This window comes from Mesoplodon mirus (assembly GCF_964341445.2).
Source record: "Mesoplodon mirus genome assembly, chromosome: 6".
Lineage (NCBI taxonomy): Eukaryota > Metazoa > Chordata > Mammalia > Artiodactyla > Ziphiidae > Mesoplodon > Mesoplodon mirus.
In genome coordinates, this window is record NC_138982.1 from 23,687,467 (window position 1) to 23,701,947 (window position 14,481).

General features: G+C 38.4%; 1 protein-coding gene and 1 pseudogene across 3 annotated transcripts in view; one reads left to right on the forward strand and one right to left on the reverse strand.

Annotated features, from left to right (window-relative positions):
• The window catches only part of LOC309806948 (ubiquitin-conjugating enzyme E2 E2), a 357,479-nt gene that overhangs the window by 227,287 nt on the left and 115,711 nt on the right, over positions 1 to 14,481 (reverse strand). The window lies entirely within an intron of this gene.
• LOC309806524 (elongation factor 1-alpha 1-like) lies at positions 1,448 to 7,588 on the forward strand (annotated as a pseudogene). Its single transcript has 2 exons — positions 1,448 to 1,631; positions 6,198 to 7,588. The product of its transcript is annotated as an elongation factor 1-alpha 1-like (transcript).

Below are 14,481 nucleotides of genomic sequence, written 5' to 3' on the forward strand. Positions count from 1 at the left end.
ACTTAATTCCTTCCTCTAAAGGGCCAGCTTTCATTTACTGAGTCCTGAGAATGCCAGTACCCGGAGAAGTGTGTACATGTGTGTGTATATATGTATATATACACACACACAAATGAGACTGCAAGCATATCCACAGAAAATATTTAAGTATTTGATTCCTTTTCAATTCCCAATAGTACCCATTATAACAGGCAGATTTAGGATTTTTTTAATCTGTTTTAATTGTATATGTGAAATTACATTCCAAAGAGATTTGAGGAGTCTGGGAGCATAGCCTTTCCATTAAAGCCATTAATTCTACATGAGTGCTCTCAATCACCAGGGACGATTTTCAGAAAATAAATATACTGAATGGAGAGAGAACTAACAAGAACTAGAGACACCGAAGGTTTCTATCTCTGGGGGGTGATATGACTCTAGCAACACTGCCTGACTCTTGATTCCTAAACATATGTCACCTATACTTAGGTAGAAAGTCCTCCTCTGAAACTGTTGCATCTTCAAAGACAGAAGCAAATCTGTTTTAAGAAGAGACACAAAACTGATGGCAGGACCACTTGGAAAAATATTTATATACTCCCGGTAGGTTTTTGTTGTTCTGTGGGGTTCTGAATTAGCTACGAGCTGTTTTTTACAGAAAGCTCTGTTAAAATGCCCATACGGTATACAATAGTGTAGTTATTCTGCCTTGCTGAATCAACGTCTTAGAGCAAAATATAAACAGTAAGTTCTTTTTAACAAGTTTTGTGTACCATGGGTCATAAAATTCACTAAGCTCTGCCAATGAAATTAGTGTAGAAACATGTAATACGTTTGTCGTGAGAAAATATTTTATATAACAAACCTCTTTAAAAGAAGGGGTGAAAATGAGTTTTGAATAGCTCCATGGACAGTATCAGTAAGTACCTTTGTAAAAAACTGAATAGTTGACACTTGTATTTTAGGATTTTTTTAAGGACATGAGTCTGTCAGAATCAAATTGATACACCTGTTCTATAACTATAAATTACAAAGTGATTTATTAAATTATATGGTTAAAGACAATGTCTTGCTTACAAGATCACTTTCATTTTGTTTATATCTATCTCTTTTATTTCAAAGTAGCTGTCAGAATATCACAAGGGAACTGAAAACAGGTCTTTAAATACCTAATCATTTGTCTCTAAGAAAAGCAAAAAAGCACATCATACTCTAAGTTAACGTGCCACAAACCATCCTGGATCGAGTGCTTGCCTATGTTGGGCACAATACCCTGCCTGTTACACACAGTATCTCATTTAATCCCATTGTAACCCTGTGAGAACTGAGACTCAGATATAGTCAATAAACTGCCCAAGGACACTAAATTTTAGAAGCAAAATCTGAACCCTCGCGCTTGTTCTTTTCCTTTTGCTTTGCTGTTTCTGCGCTTTGGGAGGGGGTGGAAGTGCCAGGGACAAAGGAACTGATGGTGAAGGAGCCGTACCTGATCCCGCTCTGCCTTCAGCTTCTCTCAACGATTCAGCATGGTCAGTCTCACGTTTCTTTCAGAGCTCACGCTTTGCTGCTTTTCACAGACTCTGGACAAGTTACTACTTTTGTGTCTCTGCTCATGTTTCTTGCACTGTTTCAGGAGTGTGGTGTTGCTACAGGTAGTGGCAGAGCAGTGGTCCTGCCAGCTCAAGTGTAGGACTTGCTTTGAGAAACACAATCCTGGCAGGCTTGGGGGGTGTGGACGGACACAGGTAGGCTCGTAACCCGGCCGTGCACCCTGGAGAGATCACCTCGGTTCCGGTTCCTCGGGCCTAAGTCAGGCATGAATGGGCTGGTGGTAGCCCACTGTGCAAGTTCCTTCTCTGAGAGAACAAGGCACTATCTAGTCATTCCCTCCTTTTGGAATTAAATGACAAGTAATGTCTAAATAACTTCTCTTGACCTTTGTAACGGTTATCTGTGGACTTTGGAAACTGCTTTAATGGTAGCATATTTGAAATGGACCTTGATCTACAAAATAAACATTTGTAGCTGTTAAAAACTACTATTTAAGAAACCAAACTTTTCATTTTTGCCCTTCTCCGGACACTGCAAAATGACACGCTTTTATCTTTGTGTAATTCTCAGTGAGCACTAAGATGTTTTTGGTTTTTACATAATTAAGCATTTTAATTGATTCAAAAATTACACTTGCCTCTTGAGAACACTTTGAAAATTTGGAATTCCAATTTATTTAGAAAGGGAAATTTTATGAAACACAGATAATGGAATTAAATATGAACTAACTTTCTAAACTCTGAATGTGGGAATACAAAGAAGACCTCTGAGCTGCCATGGAGCCAGGACCTCACTTGGGTCCAGGACTGTCTTCCGGGTTAAGGTTGCAGGTTTCACATGCTTAGGTACCTGGTTTTTCCTCCTGCCAATTACAAGGGGAATCCCCACTTCATCCCGCCACAGTTATGAATTCCTGGAAAGATCAACCTAGGAGTCTGAAGAGCACTGAAAAGCATCTTTATTATAGCACAGAGGGATAGTGTTCCCAACTACGGCCCTCTGCCATCCAAAAAAGTTTAACAAGCATGTTTAGTTCACTCTGTTAGGAAAAAGGAGAGAGTGCTGTAATTTAGAAAGATTTCTGTTAAAAAAAAAGTCTGAGTCCTTCCTCCTCCCTACCTCCCCTCTTCCTTATGTGACAGAGATTAATTGCTTTTCTACTGTGTGCCAGAGCTGTACTGAGTGCTGTGGACACAAAGATGACTAAAAACCATGTTCTTCGTCCTCAAAGAGTCTGCTATGTAATGGTTCAATAAACACATAAGCAAATAATTCAAATACAATATTACTGTTATCGGGTGTGTTCTAGATACTACTAAGGAGGCCAGAAGAAAGAATAATGAAGTTTTCCTGAGGAAGTGGTCAAGACCAGCTTCAGAATCATGGTGGATTTTCCAGCTAATACTTCATTCTCCAGTGGTGTCGGATAAATGAGGTGTAACTATATTTGGAAAGATTACTAGCTTGGGATTTACCATGGTCATTCCTCTGGGATTTTAGTCTGTTAGTCTTTGCTAGAGAAGAAAAATAAAATTAAGAGTTATTTCAGGGCTTCCCTGGTGGCGCAGTGGTTGAGAATCTGCCTGCTAATGCAGGGGACACGGGTTCGAGCCCTGGTCTGGGAAGATCCCACATGCCGCGGAACAACTGGGCCCGTGAGCCACAGCTACTGAGCCTGCGCATCTGGAGCCTGTACTCCAGCAACAAAAGAGGCCTCGATAGTGAGAGGCCCGCGCACCGCGATGAAGAGTGACCCCCCGCTTGCCACAACTAGAGAAAGCCCTCGCACAGAAGTGAAGAACCAACATAGCCAAAAATAAATAAATAAACAAATGTGGGTTTAAAAAAATAAATAAAAAAAATAAAAACTGGAAATAATAACAGTCCTTTATAAAAAAAAAAAAGAGTTATTTCAGGCTCTAGATGGGTCAATCTGTAAATTTTGTAGGAAGCAACTTGAATTCCTCAGAAGAAATTCTTTTTTATAAATTGAAGATATTGTTGGATATTCTTTATACTATAACCATAGAACCACTTTATATAAAATCATCTATTTGAGCATTAAGCAAGGGTAATACAGAGAACCATCTGTATCACTTTATGTAATTTAAAATTTTTAATAATTTTTATACAAACTTTTATTTCATATATAGTAGATACTTATTCTCTGAGGATAATTCCATGAAAAGGCTCCTTAAAGTGCAATCACTGAAAACTAGGATAAAACAGAGTAAATTGTGAAAAAATAAACCAAAGAATAGAAAAATAACCTAATTTTAACTCAGTTAAGAAAATCTCTACTACAACTGAAACAGTGTTCTAATTAGAAGGATACTGAAAATTGAGTGTTTTATTGGCATGATTTTTTGTATGCCTGACAACACATTATTAACTTTTTTACTGCATATTTGGTTTTTACAGTATAATAAACACATCATTTTTACAAAAAATATTAAGGTGCTTCATCAGTTTTTCCAAGGGCCTCTCTCAGTCCTCTGACAGTCAAGTCACTCGTCAGAACTATTCTGTTGTCATCCTTGTTGGCTTTCCCGTTTATTGGTGGTTTGGAATGTGATCTCAGCAGTTCTTCATCATTTTAATTCATTTCATGAAATCTAAATAATTTCCAGTTTCACTTTATAGTCTAATTGAACTTGCCTTGTATTTGTTGAGAAACCAGTCTTTGATAGGATGAGCATACAGATAGACACTGGTATTAAACAGAAATAATGTTTGTGTTAGGACTAATTTTGTCAGTGGTCGCTTCATTAGTATTTTCATTTTGTTATGGCTTTTGTTTCCCTATGTATTTTTCGTATTTTTTAATTGTAGGAACTGGTATGGTATATTTCTTAACACCTAACAGAACATTTCATTTAATCTCTTTTAATTATTTTTATCATTATGTATGGAACTCACTTTATAAAAATTATAATCCTAACACAGAAACCAGCTAGATTATGAAAAAAGATGATGATGGTGGTGACAGCTGACATTTGTGAAGCTCCTACTCTGCGCAGGCGCTCTACATGGCAGTATATAGAGTAATCCTTCCCACAACCCAGCAAGGTTAGTGTCAATCATCCTGACTTCATGGAGAAGGGAACTGAGGAAATTCACACAGGTGGGGAGTGTCTTAACAGTTTAAGACAAGCCATTCTAGTTCTCACGTTTGTGCTCTGCAATACAATGTCTTTCCTTGGTGTAAAGAAGCATCCACTTCAGAGTTTAAATACAGTTTTTGGTGCATATAATATGAAATTCATAAAAACTTGATCAGTCCACAGTTGTAGGAATACATTTCTAGATTTTTATATACTTTGTCTATTAAGAAACTGGTAAAAATGTTTCTTGCTCCTGTTTGTTATTGAGAGAGATTCCACAAACACATACTCCTGTCTCAGCCGATTCAAGATTCAAAAGGGAAGGAAAGATGTGGAATTAATGAAATTAGCTTTCTAAAACAAACCTCATAAAATATAGTAGTGTTTTAAAAAACTACCTGACCTCATGAAGTAAATCTAATACTAACAGCTTATTATTATAAAAGTGTCTATTTAATGGAACTTGTGATTGCCACTGGAATTGCAGCTATTTTACAATGTGTATTTTTCTATAACCCATTATTCTAGAATTACAAGATTCAGCTTTGATATATTCATGAGTTGAAGGAGGAAATACAGATATTTTACTCTTTTATAACTGCAGAATCTGGAATTTCAGATGGTAAATTTTCAGTTGTTTGAAAGTTTTATTTCTCATTCAAAGAGCAGCTTTGATCATGGCCTCTGGTCAAAGATGTTGTTTTTATTGTTTAAAAAAAAAAAGACTCTTCAACATCAAACAGTAGAGGAGGAAGCAGTCTAAAATTAGCCTGTTAGGTCAGGCACATAGAACTCTGTGGTCCCAGGAATAACGGCATTCCTAGAAAAATGCCTCTTAAGATGAGTAAAACTTCAGAAGTTATTGCTTTATTGCCTTGGTTTTTTAAAAAACTGTTGTCCTCTAGCATGAATAACCAAATAATGATACATTTCACAGACAGAGCCATAAGGTGTCACTGAGCTTTCAGGCTTAGATCTTTTGGTTTCTTACACTCTCTCCTAAGAAAAATAATGGGATTACGCTCTTGAAAGCTGTCTGATTCCTGTGAATTATCGGTTCATGTACATACCATCTTAGTTTTGGTGTAACATGTCCCCAGAGACTGGCGCTATGGTTGTTTCTCCAGCGCCATGAGCTACCAGACCTGCTGAGGCGTTGAGCATCCTTCTGGCATATGCTCTTAGAAATGGGGGAACTTCCATGTTGAAGCCAGCCATCCAGCCATCAGGTCTGGTTTTCTGCTCTGAATGCAGTCTGTCTTGCATTAGAGGCAGGCATTAAGGTCCCTTGAGTTGCCTACTTGGGTAGCAACGTACAGAAGGGAGAAATTCCACTTTCATTGCATCCAGTGATCTTTTTACAAAGCATGAGGACCGATCTTTTTCAATTCTAGCCTAGTTAGTGTAATTGCAGCTATAGTCGTATTTATTTAGGCTCCCAATCCCTAAATCAACCTTCTACACTGGGAATTTCAGATTAATTTTAGGTTAACGTTATATCACCTTAAAGAAAATCCTTTCATTTTTTTGCAAGAGGTTTACTGCCACAACAGGTGTCATAAGAAACCACTACAAATCTAAGCCAAAATGGGAAAGAAAAAAACTCCATCTTCACTGGACACACAGATTTGGGCAAACCTACCACCACTGGCCATCTGATCTACAAATGTGATGGGACTGACGAAAGAACTATTGAAAATTTTGAGAACCAGGCTGTTGGAGATGGGAAAGGTCTCTTTCAAGTATGTTTGGGTCTTGGATAAACTGAGAGCTGAATACGAGTGTAGCATGACCACCGATATCTCCCTGTGGAAATTCAAGACCAGCAAGTGTGATGTGACCATCACTGATGCCTCAGGACACAGAGACTATTGAAAACATGATGGCAGGCACATCTCAGGCTGACTGTGCTGTTCTGATTGCTGATGCAGGCACTGGTGAATCTGAAGCAGGTGAATGGGCAGACCTGTGAGCATGCTCCTCTGGCTTACACACTGGGTATGAAACAACTAGTTGTTAGTGTTAACAAAATGGATTCCACTGAGCCAGCCTGCAGCCAGAAGAAAAACAAGGAAATCATTAAGGAAGTCAGCACCTACATTAAGAAAACAGGCTCCAACCTGACACAGCAGCATTTGTGCCACATTCTGATTGGAATGGTGACAACATGCTAGAGCCAACTGCTAACATGCCTTGGTTCAAGGGATGGGAACACACTGGTAAAGACAGGAATGCCAGTGGGACCACACTCCTTGAAGCTCTGGACTGCATCCTGCCAACAACACATCCAACTGACATGCCCTGCGTCTGCCCCTCCAGGACGTCTACAAAATTGGTGGCAAAGGTGGTACTGTCCCTATGGAGGCTTGTGTTTTCAAATCCAGCGTGGTGGCCACTCTTGCTCCAGCCAACTTTGCAACTGAAACAAAGTCTGCTGAAATGCACCATGAAGCTTTGAGTGAAGCTCTTCCTGGGGACAACGTGGGCTTCAATGTCAAGAACTTGTCTGGCAAAGATGTTCATCACGGCAACAGCAACATGGCTGTTAACAGCAAAAGAACCCACAAATGGAAGCAGGTGGCTTCACGGCTCAGGGAATTATCCTGAGCCATGCAGGGCGAATCAGTGCTGGCCGTGCATCTGTGCACAACTGTCACACAGCTCACCCCGCTTGCAAGTTTACTGAGCTGAGGGAAAAGCTTGATCGCCGTTCAGGGAAGAAGCTGGAAGATGGCCCTAAATCCTGGAAATCTGGTGATGCTGCTATGGTTGATATGGTTCCTGGCAAGCCCATGTGTGTTGACAGCTTCTCTAAATACCCTCCTCTGGGTCATTTTGCTGTTTGTAACATGTGACAAACAGTTGCTGTGGGTGTCATCAAAGCAGTGGACAAGAAGGCAGCTGGAGCTGGCAAGGTCACCAAGTCTGCCCAGAAAGCTCAGAAGGCTAAGTGAATATTACCCCTAATACTTGCCACCCTAGTCTTAATCAGTGGTGGAAGAACGGTCTCAGAGCTGTTTCTCTCAACTGGCCATTTAAGTTTAACAGTAAAAGAGTGGTTAATGATTACAGTTCACCATTAAGCTTTCAGAAGAAAAGGAGAGTGTTTTGTGGACCATTTGTTTGTGAATGTGGCGGTTTTAAGTTATTACTTTTTTAAATCAGTACTTTTTAATGGAAACAACCTGACCAAAAATCTGTCATAGAATTTTGAGACCCATTAAAACAAAAAGTTTAATGAGGAAAACAATCCTCCCAAATCTCTTAGATATTTTATATCTGTTGCCTCTTTAGATACTAACAGCATCATGTAGGAAGTGGAAAATACAAGCTCTTTCCATTGTTAATTACCATTTTAGACCTGTGAAAATTTCTCAAAAGCTCTGTCAACTCAGTCCCCAGAACACGTTTCTGCTCTCTTCCATGTTTTGTTTCCCCATCTTTTTTTTTTTAACCAAAAGCAGGGGTTTTTTTACTTTTAATTTTTAAATTTTTTTATTGAAGTATAGTTGATTTACAATGTTGTGTTAATTTCTGCTCTACAGCAAAGTGATTCAACTATACATATATATATATATACATTCTTTTTCATATTCTTTTCACTATGGTTTATCACAGGATATTGAATATAGTTCCCTGTGCTGTACAGTAGGACCTTGTTGTTTTTCCATCCTGTATATAATAGTTTGCATCTACTAACCCCAAACTCCCAGTCCATCCCTCCCCCAACCCCCACCCCTGGCAACCACAAGTCTGTTCTCTATGTCCATGATTCAGTTTCAGTTTCATAGATAGGTTCATTTGTGTCATATTTTAGATTCCACATATAAGTGATATCATATAGTATTTGTCTGACTTACTTCACTTAGTATGATAATCTCTAGGTCCATCCATGTTGCTGCAAATGGCATTATTTCATTCTTTTTTATGGCTAGGTAATATTCCATTGTATATATGTACCACATCTTCTTTATCCATTCATCTATTGATGGACATTTCAGTCGTTTCCATGTCTTGCCTATTGTGAATGGTGCTGCTATGAACATAGGGGTGCATGTATCTTCTTGAATTATAGTTTTTTCTGGATATATGCCCAGGAATGGGATTGCTGGATCATATGGTAACTCTATTTTTAGTTTTCAAAAAGCAGGGTTTGTTTTGTTTTGCTTTTGCTTTGTTTCAGTGAACCTAATGACCCTGCATCGTTAATTTTTTCTCTTAACCTGTCTACATTCTTTGTACAACTTTTTGTCTTTTCACAGCTCTACATTACTTTCCTGCCAGATTTCCTTTCCTGTCTTTGTCCTAAGTTTGTCCCTGTCCTGAATCGCTGTCAAGGCCTTTCCTGTGGCACTCACTCCAGTGAGGCTGTGCTCACCCTGAGGGCAGTGGGCACCTGGCCCTACTACCCAGCAGCTAATCATCAACACACAAAATGTGGAAATGGATTGGCTATAGACAATAGTGTTCACTTAGATGATTAAAGAAACGGACTAAATTTAAAACAAAGTAAACCCCACACGGGAATCTAGGAACAGAATGCCCTGGTTTTTTATATGCAGCCTTTCTATATAAAGTATTCCAGGAAATAGGACAGAATCAAATTCATGATAGTTAAAAGCTTTCTAAATAAATGTTTACTATATTTTCATAGGAAGGGTGTGAAAGGAAGAATGGATAGGTGTGCTCTGTGATACGGTGAGAAAGCAAGGAGCCTTGAGGACGGCATTTTGATATTTAAGGACCGGGTTGTGGAATGAGGAAATCCTAAGCTCCACCAGTGGTGGAGGTGGAGCTACTGGATTCATTTGAATATAGAGAGAAAAGATGTTGTTGAGTTCTGGAAATGGGAAGAAAAAGAGGTGAAGACAACCAAAGAACGCCTCCAGTGGAAGATGCCAGGAGGAAGATGAACAGGCAAACAAAAACTTCCTGAGCGTAACTTTCTCATAAAAAGGGAAGAGAGGAGAAGTGAAAGCAGAAAAGAAGAATCAATGTGGCTATTGCTTATAAAATTTTAAGTTTTCAAAAGATGTACTAGTTACTAAATTAGAGTGTCACTAGCACTTTTTCTATGTGATGAAATCTACAACCAGTTATGAACATATCTTTAATGAATGGTGTTTTAAGATGTTAAATACCTATACCCTACATACAGTATTATGGATATTTTATATTTTTCATTCAATGTCACTGATTTGTTCTCAGATTTTCTCAATTACCCATATTCTCAAAGTAGCAAGTTTTCTGCTAAGGCAACTATGTCACTGTTATTTAATTACCTACTTATCCATAAAATAAGAGCTGTTTTCCATTTAACTGGGTATGAGAAAATGAGGCCAACAGCAGAAGAGAAGTGCTCTGGAAACACACTGGGGAGAGGAGGCAATTGCTTGTTGCAACTACATGCAACAAGCCTGTGACTGTAACACTGATATGGTCGTTCACATAGAACTGGAGGCGAATTGAGAACAAGTAGAGAATCAAACTTCTGAATAATAACAGACATGGTTTTGAGAGGCATGAGGGAACTTTCTGGCATGGTGATAATGTCCAGAACTTTGGTCTGATTGATGACCACATGGGTTTATTCCTATCTTAACAGTCACTGAGCTGTATGATGTATAAATAAAACTTAACGTTTACACATTTTGCTCTATGTAAGTTACATCTTACTTTTCTAAAGGTGGGGGGGAAGCTCACCTGAATTCTAATGGGTACTTCAGACTAAGATATTATTTTAGTTTTTATTATTTCTACTGGATATACACTGAGTATCATCTTTGAACTCTTCTTTAAAGGGATACCCTAGGAAGAAAAACTAGCCAATATATTTCATTTATAACTGTCATGAGCTGAAATTTCCCAACACTAACCTCTGTTTCAGATTCCCACTGTTGCTTCTGCACTATTAGTTGGTGTCAGCAGGGGGTTAACAGCACTCAATTTAACCTTGCTATTTGTACTCTGTTTTGATTTTTTTCTTTTTTTCCTAATTTAACTTCCTTACATGGTTTCCCCCATTTTAAAGATCGTGCATGCACCATGGGGTCTGTACACTGAACGACCGTAGTGCAGATAAGCACACAATAAAAGCACATTTAAAGGTAATGTGGAGCTACAAGACCTTTCTTTTTTTCTGGGAGCAAAGAGGTATTGCTGTGAAATCACTGGAACAGGAGAAAAATTGAGCAAGTCTACTCATGCTGTTATTTTTCTAAGAAGATTACAGACCTGTCTAAAATACGCATGACTCAGACAGGTATAGATTAATTATAGGTTATATGTCCAGACAGAGGGGCATCTCTGTGACTGTCCTACCTGCAGCTCGCCATGCACACAGGCTTCTCAGCCGAAGCACTTCCTCTCTTCCCCCCACTTTAAAATTCTAGAACCTGTTGTGCCTGGGGCCAAATCCACTACTGTTCTCCCAATTCCCTCTCCTTCCCCTCTTGCCTGACCTGCCCCCCTTCCTTGTCCCTTCAATCCTATCAATGTTGACCCCTTCTGATTCAAAACACAGCCTCCAGCAGCAGAATGGGGGAGAACAGGAGAACTGAAGAGGGCGGTGCTGAAACCTCAGATCCGTCCTTTCCCCCTCCAGAATCCTGGTGAACTTAAACATTCACCACTCTTTTTTCTTTTAACTTTATTTATTTATTTTTACTGAAGTATAGTTGATGTACACTATGATATAAGTTACTGGTGTACAATATAGTGATTCACAGTTTTTAAAGGTTATGCTCCATTTACAGTTATTATAAAATATTGGTTATATTCCCTGTGTTGTATATATCCTTGTAGCTTATTTTATATCTAATAATTTGTACCTCTTACTCCCCATTGCTCTATTACCCCTTCCCACTTCTCTCTCCCCCTGCTGGTAATCCCTGGTTTGTTCTCTGTTATCTGTGAGTCTGCTTCTTTTTTATTGTATTCACTAGTTTGTGGTATTTTTTAGATTCCACATATAAGTGATATCACACAGTTTTTGTCTTTGTCTGACTTACTTCACTTAGTATGATAATCTCTAGGTCCATCCGTGTTGCTGCAAATGGCATTATTTCATTCTTTTCTATGACTGAGTAATAATTCCACTGTACATATATACCACATCTTCTTCTTCCATTTATCTATTGATGAACATTTAGGTTGCTTCTATATCTTGCCTATTGTAAATAGTGCTGCTATGAACACTGCGGGTGCATGTCTCTTTCTGAATTACTGTTTTTGTTTTTGGTTTGTTTTGGATATATACCCAGGAGTGGAATTACTGGGTCATATGGTAGTTCTATTTTTAGTTTTTTGAGGAACCTCCCTACTGTTTTCCACAGTGGCTGCACCAATTTACATTCCCACCAACAGTGCACAAGGGTTCTTTTTTCTCCACAATCTCACCAACATTTATTTGTGTTCTTTTTGATAACAGTCATTCTGACAGCTGTGAGGTGATATCTCCTTGTGGCTTTGATTTGCATCTCCCTGGTGATTAAGGATGTAGAGCATCTTTTCATATGGCCTGTTGACCACCTGCATTTCTTCTTTGGAAAAATGTCTATTAAGTTCTTCTGCCTATTTGTTAATCAGGTTGTTTGTTTTTCTGATGTTGAGCTGTGTGAGCTGTTTGTATGTGTTAGATATTAATCCCTTATCGGTAGTATCTTATGAATGGCCGTTGTTTTTCTCTGAGTGTGTACTGAGTAAAACACCAGATTGGCGGAAATGGCTCAAATTCTGGCAATCCCATAAGAGACTCTCCCTTGGAGTTTAAACAGGAAGGAGAGCCCAGCTTCCCTGTCCTCAGCCCGCAATTCCCTTCATTTCCGACCCCCCACCCACCCTTTGGACAATTCCAGCACATTCCTCTCCTAGTCTGGGGCCTGAGCTTCCACTCGTTTCATCTTCATGTGCTGGGCGCCAGGCACCAAAGTGAAAACAACAACAAAAACACGTCCAGTGACTTGGAGGTGAGGGAGACCCAGATCTCAGGGAGACATGCATTCCAGTTATCCCAAGCAGTGATCCTGAAAGCACTTCTCCACAGATGCATTGCTTTGGTAATTAGGGAGTATAATAATTCAGGGACTATTCTACTATAATATTGTAATAGTCTACTACTGCACTGGGTGATATATATCCTGGTTTATACCTGTTGTCCTGGCATATTTATTTTTAGTAACAGCATCCCCTTTCACTCCCCAAAAGTTTGGCAGATAAATTATATGTTCACTCGAGTCATAACAAAATGGACCTCTCAGGGGAATTTGGGATTGTTTAACAAAAACCCAAAATATAAGCAAATGACATTAAGTATTTCAAAGTCAATGTGGTAATAGTTATGTTTGAAAGTATTACAAATGCAAATGTTCATTAAATGTTCTTCAAAACAAAACAAAAAACTCTTTGGAAAGAGGACTGTCATTACTATGATGTAATTTGTACATGATGCCTACAGCACTGCTATATAATTAATGTAGAATAATCACCTAGTATTTAAAACATTAAGTCAGATGGCATAAAATCTTCATAAAAGAATAAACATTTCAATTGGGAATTTTTCAGCTTTAATAATAAAATTAAATGTTTAAATTTTTCTTGTTGCCAGTTCTTTATAATTAAAGGTAGCCAATCATGGACCGTCAAGAGTACTGACTTTAAAATTTGACAAATGTTTTACATTTATCTTTCTTTTTACCTTTGTAAAAGACATTGCCTCCTATAAATTATACTGCATATTTAAATGTATAGGTATGAATCTGGATTAGTAAAACATGCTTTAGTAAGAAAACAGTTTGTTTTCTGATTTAATACTAATCAACCATTGTTAATGTGCTATAAAATACTACTTAAGAGAGATACTGATTCCAATTAATAAAGTTAATGGCCTCAGTTGTCTCATCTTGCCTTAGTCTAGGACATTAAGCATGCAGAACCCATAATTTAATTACCACCTGTTAATATTGGCTCTCTAAGTTCATTCCTCTCCTTTCAGGATGTAACTCAGAAATGAGCCAGTTAAAAACCATTATTTTCCTTCTCAAAACACCAGACTGCTAACTACACCCACAGGATACTGATCACAGATTTGCTGGGACTTTCAAGATGGAATTTGCTGCCTCTTGCCTTTAGGGATTGCTAAATAAAATTATTATGTTTGTCCGTTTGTTGTTCTAATTGTTTAAATCTCTAGATTCCATAAAGAGACTATATGTTCTTCCTTTAATATATTTATATACCTTTAAAACCATTCAAGAAGTGGAGAGTTATGTCTTTCTATAATAATAAAGGGCAAAAATAAAAAGAAATCTACACCCTTATTCCTATTTGGACATCATGAGATGTGAAAAAACATCATAGGATGTGGCACAGAAAGAGGGTTACCTTATTATGAAAACCCATTGATATGCACTGGAGAAACATACCATTCATTTACAGGAATTTATTAGAAACTTTGTCCCCTGTACCCTCCTGATCTATGTACATTCCACTGAAATCTAATTTTATCACTTCACCCAAGGGAATCAAACTCTGGGAAATTAATTTGTGCTAACCAAACTCACAAGAGATTGATTTACAGACGAGTAAATCACTTTTTAATTTGCCATGAGAAAGCGATCTGATCCAAGAACCAGAAAAACTCATCTGATGTTTCTGAGTTCCCGCTACTCTCAGTTGAGGCACTACAGTGAATACAGAGGTGAAAAGCACTTGGTCTTTGAACAGGTTCATAACCTGGTGAGAGGTCTTGGACAACGACACACACAAGTCAGATGACAGGAACTGCATGAGTGACCTGCAGTGGTTCAATGTAGAGAGGAAGCCTCCCTCCTTCTTTCTGCTACGTAGA